Below are 21,230 nucleotides of genomic sequence, written 5' to 3'. Positions count from 1 at the left end.
CTCCTGAAAGGTTGCTGTGAACACCCTCAAGAAATTACTTCACTCAACTGCCGACAGAGATGAATCTAGCACACAGGTTATACCATGAAAGACCTGAATAACAGTGCCCCTATACAGCAGGAAAAAGCTTGGAGAGAAATAACTGTCCATATTCCCAGATATTGTTTATAAATGGTTCTTTTACATTTAAAGGGGGATATGATATAGATATAAATAATTCGCATTGGTATAGATTTTAAGGTCAATTTTGTTATATTTATATGTATTTCTGATCTTAAGATATTGTGATTGTGTAGTTCATTTTAAAATGTAATGTATAATTAAGAAATATAGGTTAATGGATAATCATCAATAATAATCAAGCTTGTATACCACGCCAGCACGGTCTGGAACCATGAGTCTCGGCAGAGGGTGTCCAGGTTGAATGAATCCACAGAGCACGAGGTTGAGGTGGAACAGCTTCAGCTCGTTTATTGTTCTGCTGGGGTGCCATTTATACCATGGCACCATAAGAGGAGTGGGCTGCAAAGGGACTGTCACCTGACCTCAGGAGGGACTGTCACCTGACCCAAGCAGGGATCAAGGAATGATCACGTGCACTCAAACTTCCTTATCCAACTCCAGGAGCAGAGGGAAGTTATTATGTTTTCTTTGCAGATAAGCACCTCAAATGGGTGGGGGCAGGGAAATGTAACTCGGGGCAGCAATTCCCCCAATTCCCCCTACTTTATTTTATAATGAGGGGTCCTGTCTTACATCCTGCGAGGGAAGTACCTTCCCTTACCCGTAATAGGGCCCCCGATGCTCTGTCTTAGGTGGGGGGTTCTCCTCACAGCTTGCCCATCCTTGGAGACCCTCATTTTTTCAGAATCTGCAGCCATACCTCATGACTTCCGGGAGAGTAATGGGCCAGACTGAGCAACACCTGATGGTGGACAAGCTCAGTCGTGGTGAAGGTGTTTAGGAGTTGTTTTAAGAGGAGCAGGCCTACTGCCACCCCTACTAGTCCCAATATTCCCAGGGACAAGGCACCTCCCCATCGCTGTGCCCAACCCCCAATCTGGGCCATGGCATTTCACCATCCCTCAGCAGATATAGGTTTAACACGAGTTTCATTAATTGCAATAATTTGATATACCAAAGAGTGGGTAAAGTTTACAAAGGAATCATTCCAAGGCCCCCTAAGGTAAGCATTAAGGCGTTGCACCTCAAAGGACATATTTTTCACTTCCATAAGGGTCACACAGGCAGAATGATAAAAATGAGAACAAGAGGCTTGTTGCACCATCCACAACACATTAATCTGTTCCTGCAATAAGGCTGTTTACTGATTTAATTTTAACATCCCCAAGTGAATATGTGAGTCCATGGTATTTTGAGTCTCTAAGGCCTGGGTAACACGGGCAACAAGAGTGTTAACAGTCTCTGCAGTAGCTGCATTCTAGGACACGGTGATTCCTGCAATGGTGGCAGCTGTGGCTGATATGGCAATAGCTGCGATGACTGCAGCGGTGATTCCAAAGTCTCTTCTCTCTCAATACAAGATAAGCTCTCATCCATCATGTGGGTCTTCTACCACCAGGGGAACCAGAGCAGGAATTCTCACCATCAGCATGGACTCATCCGTCGGGGACCAGCAATTGCTCAAAAAGCAGGAGCTGGAAGAACAATTAAGGACACCATCCTCCCCGACCAACCCATTAAAGGAGACAAACACGAAGGGAGGCAGAACACAAGCTAGGCTGACAATAGAGAAATTCATTCCCACTGCATAATTAATCCGGAGGGATGACTCAAAGATGTCTGATGTGTTCCATCTGGCTGTAGCATTGAAAGCCAAGCCCCTTTGAAGGGCTAAAGGCCTAATATCTGTACATGCACGAGGGCCACAGAGAAACATGCCTGCGAACGTAGGTGAAACTCCTGCCATATTTGGATTTCTATAGGAATAATCAAAGGCCCCTCTCAAGGAGTTTTTAGAGGTATGTCAGTGACCAAACCACCATAAATATTTATCTTCCTCCAATTTCCATGGTTCCTTGGGAGCACAATTTTCCCAAGATAATGGTAAGTACAATCTGAAGGACTATGGCATCTTCCAACATAAGGGAGCTGGTCTCGGAGGAGTTGGAAGTCCAGAAACATTTCTTTTAAAATTTATTGGGTAAAAGATATCTCTCAATGCATAACAGGGATTCCCAGAAGAATTAGAAGAAAAGTCTCCCAGAGAATAATTACTAACGACCACGCATGGTCCAGAAAGAGAGATATTAGGCATCTCTGAAATATTGCTAATCCTCTGGAAGCAGAGAGCATGGGATATATCAAACGTTAAATTACCCAATGAAGATCTTTCTAATGCTGTATTTGCTGCAGGAACCCCCAAGGTATAATTGGTGGAATAAAAGGATGGAAAAACAGAGCTCATTTTACTTACTGGCATCAGTATGGGTGGATTCCTCACCAGTGCCCCTCTCAGGCCTCCCTCAGTGTTCTTCACTTGAATCCATATTATCAGGACCAGTAGGACCTGGCTCCGCTGGCTGAACATTCTGCTCCGGCACCCAGATGGGTGTTTTGGTTCCTGGAGGGAAAACGCAAATGGCTCCCCTCATCCTAGCCAACATGGGTGTGGGTGATTGCCACTGTCCCGTGATACTATCCTTCCATCTAACCCAACCCAGAGATTGGGAAGGTTTCTGCCAATGTCTCTCCATTGTTGATAGACCTTGTTTATCTACTGTTAAAAAATTTAAAATGTATAAAATTGTAGATAACTGGGTATTTGGGGAGGTGATATACTCCCCCTTCTTCATTTTACAAAAAAAAAAATTGTTTAAGGGTAGCATGCGTGCGCTCCACTATGGCCTGTCCTGTGGATTATGTGGAAAGGTATGTGTAATTTGATGTTCTTGGCAAAATTTTGCAAACCTTTGGCTGGTATAAGCTGGTCCGTTGTCTGTTTTGAGAAAATATGGATGCCCATATAGGTAAAAGTCTGTAGACTGAAAGACCCCCACCTGGCTGTTTAGCTGCTGTAACACCATTATAAGCAAGGTTTGAACCAAACACTGGGGGCTCATAACAAGGTCTTGGGGCTCATAACAAAGGCACAGATGTTATTGTCAAGTCTGCATAACAGGATGCCTGTGGTTTGACACCAAGAGCTATGCCACTCGCATGAACAAGATTAAGCGGGAGGAATGGAGAGTCCCCAAACTGTCAGGCACCCAGCGGAATGCTGACACCTGTCTTAGACATGACTTCATGGCCTCATTAAAATTGACCAATGAGACCCCTGTAACTATGCATTTGCTTCTGTATGCTCGCTTCTGCCTGCCCCTTTCCTATATAATCTGCCCCAAAACCCAGCCCGGGGTGCTCAGTTCTCCAGGTGACTGCAGCACCCATAGGCCCTATGTGAGCAATAAAAAAATTGCCTCTTGCTTTTGCATCCAGTGGCTTGGAATCGGTTCTTGGGCAAGGGTCTCCATGTGGTTAAGACCCTCAGGGTGGTCTTTCAGACAATGATCAATAACGTCCTTAATCTTTTCTCCTGAATGTAGGGAGGCATAAATTACCTTGGAATAAGTGTCTACAGAGACATGTAAAAATTTAAGTCTGCCAGCTTGAGACAAATGGGTAACATCCATCTGCCTAAGGTGGTTAGGACGGAGGCCTCGGGGATTAACACCTTAATTGGGGGCATTATGAAATGGAGCACAAGCTGGACATTGGGATGTGATTTGAGTAGCTGTGGCTAGAGTACAGCCAGATTGAAACTTTAGAGAAGATGCATTTAAATGATACTTTTCATGAAGATGATGGGCTCATTGTTCCTCAGAAAGGAACAATGCCGTTGGGTAGGTGAGGGAATCTGAAAGCTTATTTCCCTCTGCCAAAGGCCCTGGCAGATCAGTATGGGCCCAAATATGGTCAACAAAGGCAGGAAACACTCTTTGGCATATAAGACTTTGCAGCTGAACCAAAAGGTGGAAAACCTGAGAGGTAGGTAATATATATGGCGAGGTTTCCAGTGGCCCAACAATCCTTGCCACATATATACTATCAGTATACAAATTGAAGGGTTGATCCTTGAAAAGAGAAAAGGCCATAAGGCAGGCCGTGAGTTCTGCAGCTTGGGCAGAAATTGGACCTAGGGGCTGTTTTTCTTTAATTGAACCAGAGACCACCACTGCATAGCCCTTGGAAGAACCATCAGTTCTGAGCACACTCCCTTAAGGGGGGAAGTTTTAATAATTCTTGGAAAGATAACAGGATGATTTTTAAAAAATGAAATTAAACGAGAATCAGGATAATGGTTATCAAAAATGGCTCCAGTGGTTGCGATGAACAAGGTCCATCCATCTTGAACCCTCTGTAGCCTTGTTATTTCCTCTTTTTGATAAGGGATTAGAAATTTATTTGGGATCCTGACAAAAACTTGTAAACTAAAATCATATGCCTTCCATAGAAGCTGTAGCACCATTTCATAATATGGGGTCACTACCTTCTTAGGGTAAGCGGGCAAATGTAACCAATAAATGGGTCCCCCTTGCCAAAAAACGCCAGTAGGTGAAAATTGTGAAGAAAAAAACCATGAAATTAAAGGGGCGGGTATAATCGAGGCGGCAGAGATGTGCTCGCTCAATGGCATTAAGCAAGGCATCAAGGGCTTCTTTTGCCGCTGGAGTCATGATTCTGGGGGAGGCAGGGGAAGGGTCCCCAGGCAGCAAGTCATAAAGGGGCTTAAGAACTCCCGTAGGAATGGAAAGGGAAGAACGGATCCACTGAACATCTCCTAATAATTTCTGCTAATCATGGAGGGTCCACAAATGGGAGCAATCCAACTGCAGCCTCTGAGGCTGAAGCCCAACGGATTGGATTTGAAAGCCCAGATAAGAATAGGGGGGCTGCCCCATGGTCCAAATGAGGGGCAGAAGGAGGAAGAACATGAAAAAAAACTCAGGACCGCGAGGGGTGCAATCACCCACTGATACAAGGGAACTGATCTAATGAGAGTTCACCAAGGCCAGTTGGACTAGGACTGAACGAGCATGTGATCCAACAAGATTTTCTGAATGTGGCCGGATTCTCTGAATGTGGCTGGCCCGGAGCCTTTCTGAAAAGCCACTGACAATGACACTGGGACTTGTTTCCTCTGCATATACTGGATTTTTGGGATCCAGTCTGTTTGGATACTCACCTTCCTGGACCTGGAGGGAGGGGGGAGGAACTTGAACTTCCCACAGGGCTGGAAGCCCTGACTGCTCTTAGGGATGGAGAGGGAGGAAGAGGGGAAGGGGGAGAGTGGGAGGGTGTTGGGAGGAGGGGCGGAAATGGAAACTTTCATAATTTAATAAACTTTGAAAAAAAAAAGAATAGGGGGGCTGCATCTGCACCTTTTCTGGGGCCAAAATGAACCCATGTCCCTCCAGAAGGGTCTGCAATTCTGCAAACATTAGTAAACTTTCCTCTTTTGTTGGTGCTGTCAGAAGGATATCATCCATATCGTGGATGATATGGAAGGAGGAGAACTTACGTCTAAGTGGATCCAAACAGGCAGCAACATACATCTGACAAATTGAAGAACTGGCATCCAGACCCTGGGGGAGGATGACCCACTGATAGCGCAGGGCAGGTTTTTGAATATTAATGGAGGGAAGGCTAAAAGCTATCCTGAATATGCAGGGGTATAGAGAAAAAACAATCCTTAAGGTCTATAACGACCAAATGCCATCTTTGGGGAATTGCCACTGGGGAGGGTAAGCCCTGTTGAAGGGGTCCCATAGGTTGCATGGTGGCATTAATGGCACGCAGGTCCTGCAACAGTCACCACTTGCCAGAGGACTTTTTTATAACAAAAATGGGAGTATTCCATGGAGAGGTAGAGGGGATGAGATGTCCAGCCTGCAATTGTTCTTCAACTAACTCATGGGACGCCTGAAGCTTCTCTCTAGACAAAGGCCACTGTTTTACCCACACTGGAGTGTTATCAAGCTATTTAATTGGTATGGGCATTAGCGGCACAGCAGTGACCCTCAACAAAAATACCTCAAGCCTCTTCTATCTTTGGGGGCACAGGTATCAGTTGGGAGGTCTGCTACTGTGCACGTTAAACCTTGTTCTGACTTTCCTAGGCCTTTGCCCTGAGCCCATCCCATCTTTTGCATTATTCTAGTGGCTTTCTGGGCTGATGAGGAGCTCTGCGTGGTGAGAATGACCCCCATGTCTTCCAAAATGTCATGACCCCACAAATTAACTGGGAGTCCTGGGAGGACATCTGGTTGGAAATAGCCTGTCTCTCACTCTGAATCCTGCCATTTTAGAATTTTTGCACTTTTTTTGGGTATCGCCTGGCCAATCCCCTGAAGGGTGGTGGTCCCTGCCTGCTTAGGCCATGATTTAGGCCAATGCTTTTCAGCCAGAACAGAGACGTCCGGCCCCGCATCCAAAATTCCTATAAAGGGTCTATCCTCTACCTTTAAGGTGAGTTGAGGGCATTTATTCAAGGTGACTACCCAAAACGTGGATGCCCCAGTTTCCCTTAAGCATTGTCTTTCCCGCTTCTCTTTTAACACCAGAGTGTCACATGAGACCACTGGTATGAGGATTAATTGGCAATTCGGTACCCAGCTGGCACTATTGCCACTCCCTTCTCCACAGAGGCCATAATCCTAATTTCCCCTTCTGAGTCAGGATTCACCAGTCCGGGATGTATACGGATGTCCCTAAGGAGCACATTAGCGCGTCCCAACAGTAGGCCCATAGTACCTGGAGGTGGGGGTCCCCTCACCCCCGTAGACAGGGCCTGTATTCCCATTTTAGGAGTCAAAACTGTTCGACTGGTGGGACTGAGGTCCAGTCCTGCACTCCCTGGGGTTCCTCGGATGAGGTCTGAGATATAAAGGGGTTGTTCTGAGGGACGAAACAGATTCTGCCACTCCCTAGAAGGGAGGTCATAGCCCCATACGCACTGGCTTGGGGGCCCTGGGGCCAGGCCCTCTTCCAGTTTCCCTGATTGATAGGAGGAGGAAGAGGCTGTCCCTCCACATCTGTCTTAGAGCGACAATCATTGGCCCAATGGTATCCTCGCTTGCAGCGGGGGCATAGTCCTGGGCAGCGAGGATTGCTATTTAAATTTTGGGAGCATTCTTTGTGAAAATGTCCAATTTGGCCACAACCAAAGCAAACCTTTGTTCCCTTGGTGGTACCATTATTGTTCCCCCCTTTTTGGGGTCCTAATGCAGCAGCCAAGACCTGCCCCTGAATAAAATTCCCATCGATGTCTCGACATATTCGAATATAGTCATTAAGACTCTTCTTCCGATGGGGATGGAGGGCTTCCTTACAGAACTTGTTAACATTCTCATAGGCCATTTGTTTCACCATTGGCATAGAATTTCCTGCTGGTCCAAAAAGCCACTCTGCTACTTGTATGAGTCGATCTACAAAATCTGAAAATGGTTCGGAGGGTCCTTGAAGGATTTTGGACAGGTGATCCCCTCCATCAGTTAGAGGGAGGGCCCACCAGGCCCCGATGCCTGCAGTTGCCACCTGGGCGTATACTGCCAGATCATACTGAATTTGTTGCTGAATGTTCCCAAAAGCACCTGTCCCTGCTAGCATGTCAGCATATCTTTGGAGTTGCCCATTCAGTGCATTTTGAGCGGCAGTGTGGGTACATCTATCCTGAAACTCTCCTCTCTAAATAAGAAAGTCTCCCCCACTAAGCGCAGCATGACAGAGCTGCTGTCAATCACTTGGGGTGAGGTTAAGAGCCCTAAAAGACTCCATAAGAGACAACGTAAATGGGGCTTGGGTGCCGTAAAGGCTGGTAGCTTCCTTTAATTGTTTTAAATCCTTAAAAGCCAGAGGTTCATGGTGACGAAAAACCTGCCCTGGATTGTTGGGATCTGGAACTTCCAGAACAGGGGCTACCACTGGGTAGCACTTAACGTGCCTCCGCAGGGAGCCTCCTCCAAACCCGACCAAAAGGGAGGGGCCGGAAAGGTACTAATTGCATCAGAAAGAGGGTAGGGAGGGGGCTTGTCCTTCTCCCCAGAGGTCCCTTTTGTCTTTTCTTTTAAAAGGGCCCTGCATAATTCTCGCTGCAATGCTGCAATTTCCCCTTCCAAAGTTTCCTCTTCCGAATCTGTTGATTCCCCCAAGCTCTCTTCAAAATCAGACAAAGAGGGATAAAGGCATGACTGTGCTGAAGAATTTTGCTTGGGATGAGCCCCTAAGTTCTAAGAGGAAACTCTGTCCCGTGACTCATTTCCCTCCTCCCTGTTTGGAAGTTTTTTCTTTTTAATCTTTCTCTCCTCTACCTTACCGGGCCTCCCCTTAGCAGGCTGAGGGAGCGGTTCTGCCTCTGTGTCGGAGGCCACATCAGAACAAAGAGAAGCCTTAGTCTCGCTATCTGGAATCTCAGATAACACCTCTTCTGTTGCTTCCAAGGCCTGCTTAACCCGGACTTTCTCTGTAAGGAAAGCATCCCTAATCAGTCCCCATAGGGAGAACGTGGTGATTGGCAAGACTTCAGGCGCCTCCTTTCTCAAAGTTTTTGGAAGATCCCCGCGAACCTGTTCCCATTCAGAAATATTGAGGGCTCCACTGGTGATGAACCAGGGACTCCATGTTTCTATAGTTTTAAGAAAATCTTCTAAAGTCTTAGTTTTTACAGCTGTTCCCTGCTCTTTAACTGAAACTTTAGCTCTGATTTACCCGGGGTATTTCCCATTTCTTAATTATCTCTTATCTCTTAATTATCTTAAATATCTCTTATTTCTTAATTATATCTTAATCTCCAATGCATCCTTGCCGGCTACAGGATGACCTGGTCCACTTTCCTCACCTTTCTGATCTCGGGCTGGGGGGGGGGGGCTCCAATTACTGCGCCAGCACGGTCTGGAACCACGAGTCTCGGCAGAGGGTGTCCAGGTTGAATGAATCCACAGAGCACGAGGTTGAGGTGGAACAGCTTCAGCTCGTTTATTGTTCTGCTGGGGCTAGCATTTATACCATGGCACCATAAGAGGAGTGGGCTGCGAAGGGACTGTCACCTGACCTCAGGAGGGACTGTCACCTGACCCCAGGGGGGACTGTCACCTGACCTCAGGAGGGACTGTCACCTGACCCAAGCAGGGACTGTCACCTGACCCCAGTAGGGATCAAGGAATGATCACGTACATCACATGCACTCAAACTTCCTTATCCAACTCCAGGAGCAGAGGGAAGTTATTATGTTTTCTTTGCAGATAAGCACCTCAAATGGGTGGGGGCAGGGAAATGTAACTCGGGGCAGCAATTCCCACACTTGTAGTTATGTTAGTTAGATTTCCTAGATATATAGAGATATATTTTAATTAGATAGGCATTCTTCATATCTTTCAAAGACTACAGAATATGGCATTTTAAATGTTTTAATAACTTAGGGCTTTTCATGACAATGAGACACATCTGCTCCTGACAGCACCAATCTACTTCAAGAGGAAGATGGTCATCGAAGAGGCTCCTTATGGAGTGGGTTAGCCTTTCAGACAAGAAACTGCTCTTGCCTGGACTTTTGCATAGACTGAACACAAAGAAATCGCAGAGAGAGGACTGCTGAACTGGCCTAAAGGTGAGATGGTCTTTTGGGGTTCCTGATTCATGAAAGAGTCTGCGAGACATTCTGCAGGACACAGCAGATAGTGACTGAACTGTCTTTGAAATTTCCTGCTTCATGGAAATGTCTGCTGAATACTATGGGCCTGAAGGCCAAAGATGGATGCCCCAACTGTACAGAAGAACTTTGTGTGACTGTCCAGGCAGCGAGATGTCTCTGTCATTTCTAGAGTTTTGGAAGTTGCCTACTTTTTGTTTACTTAGGTAATATTATATCCTTCTGGAGTCTTTTATGGAGTTGAAGAATGATTAGTTATAGTTATAGTTTTCCTTAGTTATGATAAAAGATACAATGGATATAGATATTATAACTGTAATTCTTGCTTTATGACTGTTTTGCTATATGTACTTTTTCTACATTAAAATGAAAGCCTTCTTTTTTGTTTAAACAGAAAAAGGGGAAATGATGGAGGAGGGTCAACTGTCTATGTGTTACTTTCATTGGTTAATAAAGAAACTGCCTTGGCTTTTTGATAGGGCAGGATTTAGATAGGTGGAAAAGACTGAACAGAATGCTGGGAGAAAGAAGCAGAGTCTTGCGGTTGCCATGAAGCTCCGGCCCAAGATGGATGTAGGTTAGAATCCTCCCAGTAAGCCACCACTTCGTTGTGCTACACAGATTATTAGAAATGGGTTAATCAAGATGTGAGAATTAGCCAATAAGAGGCTAGAGCTAATGGGCCAGGCAGTGTTTAAAAGAATACAGTTTCCATGTAATTATTTTGGGTGTAAACTAGCCAGGAAGTCAGGCGGTGGGAAGCGGCCCATCGCACCTTTTTCTACACTCCTCTAAGTATATATTCACCATTCATATTTGTATGAAGCACTCAGGTGTTATAGGCAGTATGGACCGAAGTTTCTGTCCCTCCTGGTCCTGCAGCCATTCAGTCCCAAAGAAACACACAGAGGCTTATATTAATTACAAACGGTTTGGCTTATTAGTGCAGGGTTATTATTAAGTAGTTCGTATAACTTAAATTAACCCATAATTCTTATCTATGTTTAGTTATATGTCTTGATATCTTATCTCAGTAAGGCATTTTTTCTTGCTTCTAGCTGGTGACTGCATCTTTGCCTTTCCTCTTTCCAGAATTCTTAGTCTGGTTGTTCTGCCTATACTTCCTGCCTGGCTACTGGCCAACCAATGTTTTATTAAACCAATACAAGTGACAAATGTTTAAAGTGTACAAAAGCATTATCCCACAGCAGTTTCCTTTTTTCTTTTCAAAACAAGACCTTGAGGGGAGGGGAGTGGGGAGAAGGGGAGGGGAATGGGAAGTAGGGAGGAGGAGGAATTTTTTTAATAATAAAAAATAAATAAAAATTAAAAAACAAGACCTTGAATCTAATAGCCTTTGTTTAGCTTTTTTCCTGACCATTTTCCATAACAACTTGCGACCAACACATTAAACAATAACAAACATCCATAATCCATCTTTTGAGAATGTGGGCATAGTTTTATAGGCTACTTCCTGCTGGTTGGGGGTGATAATAATATTATAGGGACCCAAAGAAAGTTTAGGATTATGTTCAAATCCTGACTGGAGTGTTCTGTGAGGCTTGATCATCCCAGTCAGCATTCTTGAGGCCGTTCAGGATGTAGAACTCAGAGGAAACTCCAACAAGGCAGGCAAGATAAAAAAAGCAGCACATATTTAGTTAAACAAATTCAGCATAAGCACAACACATTTTTACATAGTTAAACAACTATTCTATTCCACAACAAATTTCTGATATTAATGAATTTTAAGTAGTGAAATTAGAAGCCATGAAATAAGAGTACTTTGGCAAGGATCAGAGAAATGATCTATCTGCCTTCTTATTCAAGACCGTCTGGACAATCCCCAGCACTTTGGAGTATGCCAAAACTCAAAGGTCATTATCTCATGCTATATTACCTAGGAATAGACAAAAACTAAGGAAAGTATTGAAACCTATTGCTGCTATTGTGAAGAATGAATTAATTCTTTTTAAATTAATTCTAATTAAGTTTGAGAACTGTGCATCATGCTGTTTTTATGTTTTTCATCTGTGATGCAAGTTGTATTATCTTTATTTTTAAATTGTATTATGCATCTAAAGATAGTATAACTAAAGACTTTAAGTGAACACTGATAAGTTAATGGAGTTTTCATTTACTGGAGATGTTGAGGCTGAAAATTTTATCTCTAATTTTGTTATATTATTCATAGGATGTCAAAAGAAGAGTTATAGCTTCTTCCTTCATAGCTAACTGCATATTTCACATGTTTTCCAAATGAATTCCTATTCTTCAGTAAATGTAAGCTACTTTAAACTCTTCTTTAGCTTTCAAGGTAGTACTAACAAAAATTGGATATCTTTAAACATTCTGAGTCTGCCATGTGCAAGGAAAAATCATTATCCTAACTGTAAAAGACTCTGTACAAATCTGTTCTCAATACTAAATATGCAACAGACTATTTTCTGTATCTTATAATATAACCATAGCTCATATAACAATTGGGATTTATTTTGAGAAATATATTCTAGGGCACTTTTGTTATGCAAATATGATAGCATGCTTACACAAAATTAAAAAATTATTTTAACATTAGTGAGATAATCTTGTGGGCCCCTGTTGTTTATACACTCAATTACTGGATGAGATGCTGTTCTGCAGTGCAATTTCTATTTTTTATTAAATATTAGTAGAAAACATATAGTAATTGGAACTTTTCTTCAAGGTAAAATCTTCTGGCCCTTATGCACTGACTTCACAGCAGGTTCCTATGCACAGAATGCTAGGTAAGAAGAAACACTCCAAAATACCAAAAATGGTAAATATGATTTAAACTTTTGTAATTTACTGACAGGAAAGAATGATAGATCAGGGCAAAAAACTTCCAAAAGGATTGTGGAATATTCTAGGTTAGGTACCATTAACTTAAAAAGGCATCATTTAGGATAACAGAACTTGAGACCGGAAGTATGGTTTGCAGACTGAAAACTGTAAAGGACACATAGAAAGTAATTTCACAGAAAGCTGAGCAGAAAGTAGAGTTGATGGGAATCATTTACAAAGTAGCTCTAGCATTGGCCAGACTACAGACTATTGGTTTTGTATTCTTGTTTTATGTCTAATATCCACTTATGAGTGAGTACATACAATTTTTGTCTATCTGAGTCTGGGGTTTTTTTCCTAGTTCCATCCATTTGCATGCAAATTTCAAGATGTCATTGTTTTTTACCATGGCATTTTCTTTATCCATTCTTTGGTCGAGGGGCATCTAGGTTGTTTTCAGGATCTGGCTATTATGAATAATGCTGCTATGAACACAGTTTAGAAAATGTCTTTGTGGTATGAGTGTGCATCCTTTGGGTACATGCCCGAGAATAGTACTGCTGGATCTTGACATAGGTTGATTTCTGATTTTCTGAAAAATCACCATACTGATTTCCAAAGTGGCTGTACAAGTTTACATTCCCACCAGTAATGGAGGAGTGTCCCCCCTTACACTGCATCCTCTCTAGCAAAAGCTATCATTGGTGTTTTCGATCTTAGCCATTTTGACTGGTGTAAGATGGTATCTCAGAGTCATTTTAAGATTTGCATTTCCTTGATGACTAAGGATGTTGGCCAGTTTCTTAAGTGTCTTTTGGCCATTCGAGATTTGTTTTTTGAGAATTCTGTTTATATTTGTGCCCCATTTTTTAATTGGATTTGGTATTTTGATGTCTAGTTTCTTGAGTTCTTTATATATTTTGGAGATCAGCCCTATGTCACATGTGGGGTTGGTGAAGATCTTTTCCCATTCAGTTGGCTGTTGTTTCATCTTAATGACTGTGTCTTTTGCCTTGCAGAAGCTTCGCAGTTTCAGGAGATCCCATTCATTAATTGTTGCTCTCAGTATTTGTGTTACTGGGATTTTATTTAGGAAGTGGTCTCCTGTGCCAATGCATTCAAGTATACTTCCCACTTTCTCTTCTATCAGGTTCAGTGTGGTCAGATTCATATTGAGGTCTTTAATCCATTTGGACTTGAGTTTTATGCATGGCGATAGATATGAATCTGTTTGAATCCTTACGCATATTGACATCCAGTTATGCCAACACCATTTGTTGAAGATGTTTTCTTTTTTCCACTGTATAATTTTAGCATCTTTTCAAAAAACAGGTGTTCATAGGTGTGTGGATTAATATCCGGTCTTTGATTCAATTTCATTGGTCAATCTGTCTGTTTTTATGTCAATACCAAGTTGTTTTCAATACTACAGTATTGAAATACTGTAGCTACAGCTCTGTAATAGAGCTTGATGTCAGGGATAATTGCCTCCGGAAGTTCCTTTATTGTATAGGATTATTTTGGGTATTCTGGGTTTTTTTGCTTTTCCATATGAAGTTGATTATTGTTATTTAAAGGTCTGTGAAGAATTGTGCTGGAATCTTGATGGGGATTGCATTGAATCGATAGATTGCTTTTGGTAGGATTTCTGTTTTGATTATGTTGATCCTACCTATCCAAGAGCATGGGAGATCTTTCCATTTTTTAAGATCTTCTTTAATTTCTTTCTTCAAAGACTTAAAGTTCTTATTGAATAGGTCTTTCACTTCTTTGGTTAGTGTTACCCCTAGATATTTTATGTTATTTGTGGCTATTGTAAATGTTGATGTTCACCTTATTTCTTTCCCAGTTCCTTTATCATTTGTATACAGGAGGGCTACTGATTTTTTTTTTTTTGAGTTGATCTTGTATTCTGCTACATTACTTAAGGTGTTTATCAGCCAAAGGAATTCTCTTGTAGAACTTTTGGGGTGACTTATGTATACTATCATATCATCTGCAAATAGTGAAAGTTTAACTTCTTTCTTTCCCATTTGTATCCCTTTTTGATCTCCTTTTGTTGTCTTATTGTTCTAGCTAGAACTTTGAGTACTATGATGAGTAGATATGGAGAGAGTGGACAACCTTGTCTTGTTCCTGATTTTAGTGAAATCACTTTGAGCTTCCCTCCATTTATTTTGATGTTAACTGTTGGCTTGTTGTATATTGCTTTTATTATGTTAATATACATTTATTGTATCCCTGATATCTCCAAGACCTTTAAAATGAAGGGGTGTGGGATTTTTGTCAAATGCTTTTTCAGCATCTAATGAGATGATCATATGTTATTTTCTTTCAGTTTATTTATATGGTGTATCACACTGATAGATTTTCGTGTGTTGAACCAGCCCTGCATCTCTGGAATGAAGCCAACTTGATCATGGTGGATTTTTTTTAATGTGTTCTTGGATCCGGGTTGCCAGTATTTTATTGAGTATTTTTGCATCAGTATTCATGAGGGAGATCTGTCTGTAGTTCTCTTTCTTAGTTTCATTTTTGTGTGGTTTGGGTACCAGGGTAACCGTTGTCTTGTAAAAAGAGTTTGACAATGTCCCTTCTGTTTCTATTGTGTGCAATAATTTGAAGAGTATTGATATCGTCTCTTCTTTGAAAGTCTAGTAGAATTATCTGCTGAAACCATCTGGTAGCTGGGCAATTTTTAAATAAGAAATATTAGATTTATTTTTGTATATGAGTGTCTTACCTGCATGTAAGTGTGTATACCATGTGTGTACTTGGTACTTGTGGATGTCAAAAGAGGGCATCAGATTTTCTGGAATTGAAGTTATAGATGTTTCTGAGCTGCCATGTGGTTATAAAAAGCAAAACTCTGGGTCATCTTCAAGGGCAGTAAGTGGTCTTAACAGCTGAGTTATCACTTCAGCCCCAAATGTAGGTGTTTTTTAAGAGTAAAAAAATTATCACTATTTATCTTATTGAATTAAACCCCTATCTCTAGCTCACCAGAACACTAATATTTCCAATTATTTTTAATACATTATAATTTTCACTTTATAACAATTATTATTGGTAAATGTGAAGACCAGTGCTAGGACTATAATCCCAGCTCTTGTTAAAGCTAAGCTTTACCAAAAGCTTAAATTTGTGCTCAGTTTGGACTGCAGAAAAAGAACCTACCTCATTTCCTCTGACCAAAAAAGAGAGGCCTTTATAGCTATTTTAGTATGTTCTTCTTTAAATGTCCTTTTTTATCTTCTGGATTTGTTTGAAAACTTAATCTCAATAAGTCACTGGGAAAGTGACAGAAAATAGAAGAAATACCTTAACCTTGTATGTCTTTGACCTGATATGCCTACCTTACTATTTAGATCCAGAAACCTTATACAGCCTTCACATTTAACCCTACAAAAGTTGTCCTATACTCACACTAAAATATTTCATCAAAGATATGTGCATACCAATGTATAGATTTATGTTCTTTTTCCATAAATATTTTAAGCCTAGAGATGGCAGTTTTGTTGTTGTGACAAATTCTTTATATACCTTACTTTGTGATTAATGCTTATGAAATGATTTATTAAGTCATTCCCCCTTACACTCTTTAATTAGCTGCACCTTTACAGATTTATCGTTTTCCTTGTATTTGGCATTTCCTCCCATTTGCATTAATTAAATGAAATATTTACACTAGAGCGACCACTTGTCGGTCCTCTTAGTACTATGACAATAGAAAAGCAACCAAAACAAGGTTCTCACAATTTTTCTATTAATAGGTTTCTATTAATAGGTTCTCCTCTCTTAATGGCATCTAGATCCATTATTTATACTAAGTATGGTTTAGAGATCAGCAATGTTCCCATTCAACACCCAGGTTACCAGGTATATTTGAACTATTGTTGCTTAGAACCTTGACAGGACCAAGTGTTATAATGATATTTTTATAAAACAGACATATCTCTGTATTATTGCTCTTTTGTAAAAAACAAAACCAATTTTATTATTTCCTGTAAATTAAAATGATACAAAAATGTGCATACCTAGCACAAAGCTTTATAATCTTGAGTTATTAAACTTCATCTGGATTCTTCTATTTTCAATGGCCCTTTTATTCATCCATCCATTTATTCATTCAACAATTTTGTGGTTAGTAATTAAATTAATTTAGGCTGAGCATTTCAGGAATACCTTTCCAGAGAACTGATATAAGATTAATAAGAAGATTTAAAAAAATAGACAGTCAAGCAATAGACATACATGGGAACTCAGAAGAGGAGATAATTAATCAAAGATTGAAGATTCCAGGACAGTGAATAGTGAGTGAATGATGAGGACAGTTTCCACTAATGAATGTGTAAAGACTAGAAATTCAGCATCTCAGGCAGTGTATATTGTCTCAGAGCACTGTTTTTTAAAAAACGAAGTTTTTCTTCAATCTTTAGCTCTGATTCTTGAGCATCTGCCCAACAAAGCTTCAGGTATTTTAGATAATGGGAAAAATAAAACATCATTTATTTTATAACCAATGAGACAAGTAGAAATGATAAAAGATTTTATTGCTTTCTTTTACTTAGATGCAGTTCAAGTAGAGGCAATGAAGCAGTTTCAGGTGGAAAAATGATGATCTTTCAACTGGCTGAACTGAACTGAATCATCCTCATCTTCTAGATTCAATAAACACAACCCTGGCATTCAATATTCTTTAGGCTATTCAATATTTTGAACATTATGTACTCTAGTTTGTTCAGTAGTTATCCTGATGTTCCCTATTAAAATAGTTTTCAATACAGCATGTATTTTAGTACAATTTAAATTATGCAATAGTTCTTGTAATTTTGTTTGGATAATTTCAAAATTTACCATTGAAATTCAATTAAAATGTTGTGGAATATTTGATCACACTATGTGAAAATGTGTCACTGTTTTGTTCTGATTGGCTTAATAAAGAGCTGAACGGCCAGTAGGAGAGGTTAGGCAGGACTTCCAGGAAGAGATAGGAACTCTGGGTTAGAATCTGGCACAAAGGATTTCACCAGCAAGTAACAGAGAGAGTTGGACCTAAAGAATGGAGGAAAGGTAAAAAGATACATGCCAAAACAAAGATTAATAGAAACACGTTAATTTTTTTCTTTGCCTCTTTGTATCTTTATTTTTTCTTATACTTACACTTTAGCTAGTAGATTTTTATATCTCAAAACAAGCTGAGGGAAGTTTCTAAAAATAAAATACCAGTTGCAAATACCTGATTCATGAGATATCATGGTTTTATGGGCTTACTCTAAACGCAGCTTTACATAGGCTTTATATCCTTGGGAAACTCTCAGAAAAGATTCACAAAGGGCAACAAAAGGTATTTGCAGCACAAAAGAAGGACTAGGGGTTAAGTGAAAACTCTAGAGCTAGGCCAGGTATAATCCAAAGCAGTTTCATGGCTAGTGGAGGTTGCTTGCTAACCCTCTGGCGCTAGGCCAGTGGGACATTATGCCACAAATTTCTATTTCCCTTATACAAAACTTAACTTTTTCGAAGGTTAAGTAGCCTCACAGTATATATAGCTTTTTTTATATCTATTTGACTTACAATCATTTTAAAACAAGTAAGGCTATTGTTGAGAGAACAAGAACAACACTGCTACAATAAGAATTCTATTAAAATGATTTATAGGATTGAATGAAGCTATGGTTTCTACAAGAATTTCCATAATATCCATTCTTGTCATATCAGGTAACCTTTTTGTAAAAGGCTCCCTAATTTCTTTCTGTAAATAATAGAGAAGAATTAGGGTGACCCATCAAATGCATCTTAACTTTATCCCAAAGATACTTGTTTTCATTAAATCTCAAGGGTGTCGTTCTATAAGAAGAAACATTCCAATCACATTTTAATTGTATCTGCTCTTTCAAAATTTCTAACTGAACTTCTAATATATAACAACTTGCCTTAACTCAGCTAACTCATTCACTATCTCATTATCAATTTTATTTTGTCCAGTCTATAGTTCTGATGAATGTTTATGTCAGTCTCTAATGAATTCAGCAGTTTAGATTTCTTTATGAAGTTCCAACCCCAGCTGTCACGGCTGTTGCTGTCAATGCAAAGATTCCCATAATAACTGTAATAACCAGACCAACCATTTGATGTTTTTTTTTTTAATATTCTCTCAGTGAACTTCTGCACCAGGGTCATCACAGGAGAGTCTTGCTACAAAGAGTCTCAACAACTTTACGGATATTCAGATTGCAGGTCTTGCTCTAAGAATATATAAACTCTGCACCGTTACTGTGGAAAACATGACAAGAAATAAGTTTGTAGAGTTTAGACATATATATTAGATAGGACCTTGATATGAGGAAATACTTTGCCTAAAAATCAACTATGTAACCATCAATAAATATGTCTTGTATGGCTGTTTGAGGTTCAGTTCATCAGAGACTGGACCTTCCTGCTGCAACAGGCCTTAAAATTTCTTCTCAGAGTGACCTCTTTCTTTGACTGACCCACACAACACAAAACACCCCAACATCCTTTTCTCATACCCTTGCGAGATTTTGTTGTCAGAAGTTTTTTCTTTTAAACTTAGCCATTCTGACTGGGATAAGATGAGATCTCAAAGTGGTTTAATTTGCATTTCCCTAATTGCTAAGGAAGATGAACACAATCTTAGCCATTTTTATTTCTTCCTTTGGGAACTCTCTGTTCAGATCCACAGCCATTGTTTTTAATTTGATTTATTGTTTTAAAATGAGCTGTACATTTTCCCCACTCCCCTTTGTAAATGGAGATGACTCTTGTTTCTTGGCCACCCAGATTCAAATAATCACAAATAAACTATTTTAATTGCAACACTGTTTTGCCAATAGCTTAGGCATATTCCTAGCTAGTCCTTACATCTTAAATTAACCCATTTCTATTAATCTGTATATCACCACGAGGCTGTGACCTACTGGTAAGGTTCCAGCATCTGTCTCCTTTGGTAGCTACATGACAGCTCCTTAAAAACTGCCTACTTTTTCCTCTGTATCTCTGTTCAGATTTCCCGCTTGCCTTTACTCTGCTAAGCTATTGGCAGAAAGACTTTATTAATTTTCCAATAAAAGCAACACATATACAGAAGGACATTCCACATCACCCCTTCTTTCTTCTCCTCTTCCCTTCCACCCTCCTCCCTGTCCCCCATGCTTCCAGTTTACTTAGGAGATTTTGTCTTTCCTCCTTCCTACGCGGATCCATGTATTTCTCTCTTAGAGTCTTCTTTGTTGTCTAGGTTCTCTGGGGCTGTAGACTGTAGGCTGGTTGTTCTTTGCTTTGTGTCTAAAAACCACTTATGAATGAGTACATACTATATTTGTCTTTCTGATTCTGGGTTACCTCACTCAGGATGTTTTTTTTTCTAGTTTCATCCATTTGCCTGTAAATTTCAAGATGTCATTATTTTTACCACGGAGTAGTCCTCCATTGTGTAAATATACCACATTTTCCTTATCCATTCCTCAGTTGGGTAGCATCTAGATTGTTTCAAGGTTCTGGCTATTATGAATAATACTGCTATGAACATAGTTGAGAAAATGTCCTTGTGGTATGATTGAGCATCCTTTGGGTATATGCCCAAAGCAATATTGCTGGGTGTTGAGGTAGGTTGATTCCCAATTTTCTGAAAAACCACCTTATTGATTTCCAAAGTGGCTATACAAATTTGCACTCCCACCAGCAATGGATGAGTGTTTCCTTTACTCCACATCCTCTCCAATGTAAGTTGTCATCAGTGGTTTTGTTCTTAGCCATTCTGACAGGTGTAAGATTAGATATCTCAGAGTTGTGTTGATTTGCATTTCTCTGATGGCTAAGAATGTTGAGTATTTCCTTAAGTGTCTTTTGGCCCTTTGCGAGTTCTCTATTGAGAGTTCTCTGTCTAGGTCCATACCCCATTTTTTTTGATTATTTGTTCTTTTGATGTCTAGTGTCTTGAGTTCTTTGTATATTTTGGAGATCAGTCCCTGATGTAGGAGGGTCATCTGTCTATGTGTTGTTTTCATTGGTTAATAAAGAAACTGCCTTGGCTTTTTGATAGGGCAAAATTTAGATAGGTGGAGTAGACAGAACAGGATGCTGGGAGAAAAAAACAGAGTCAGGCAGATGCTATGATTCCCCTTCCGGTAAGCCACGATCTCGTTGTGACATACAGATTATTAGAAATGGGTTAGTCAAGGTGTGAGAGTTAACCAATAAGAGACTAGATATAATGGGCCAGGCAGCAATTTAATTAATACAGATCTCTGTGTAACTATTTCGTGGTTAAGCGGCTGGGCACCTGGAACGGGAACGCGGCCTGCTGCTTCTATTACAAGTCCCGTGTCAGATGTGGGGTTGGTGAAGATCTTTTCCTATTCTGTTGGCTGCTGTGTTGTCTTATTGACCATGTCTTTTCTTTACTGAAGCTTCTCAGTTTCAGGAAGTTCTATTTATTGTTACTCTCAGTGTCTATGCTACTGGAGTTATATTTAGGAAATGTTTTTCTGTACCAGTGTGTTCAAGGTTACTTCCCACTTTCTCTTCTATGAAGTTCAGTATGGATGGTTTTATGTTGAGGTCTTTGATTCATTTTGACTTGAGCTTTGTACATGGGGATAGGTATGGATCTATTTGCATTCTTCTACACGTCAATATCCAGTCATGCCAGCACTATTTGTTGAAGATGCCTTCTTTTTCCATTTTCCATAGCCAACTTTTTAATTGGGTTATTTCTTTTCTTGACTCTTGGTTT

Source organism: Myodes glareolus, chromosome X (assembly GCF_982192425.1).
Source record: "Myodes glareolus chromosome X, mMyoGla1.1, whole genome shotgun sequence".
NCBI classification, from domain to species: domain Eukaryota; kingdom Metazoa; phylum Chordata; class Mammalia; order Rodentia; family Cricetidae; genus Myodes; species Myodes glareolus.
Note: the sequence above shows the minus strand (reverse complement) of the source record.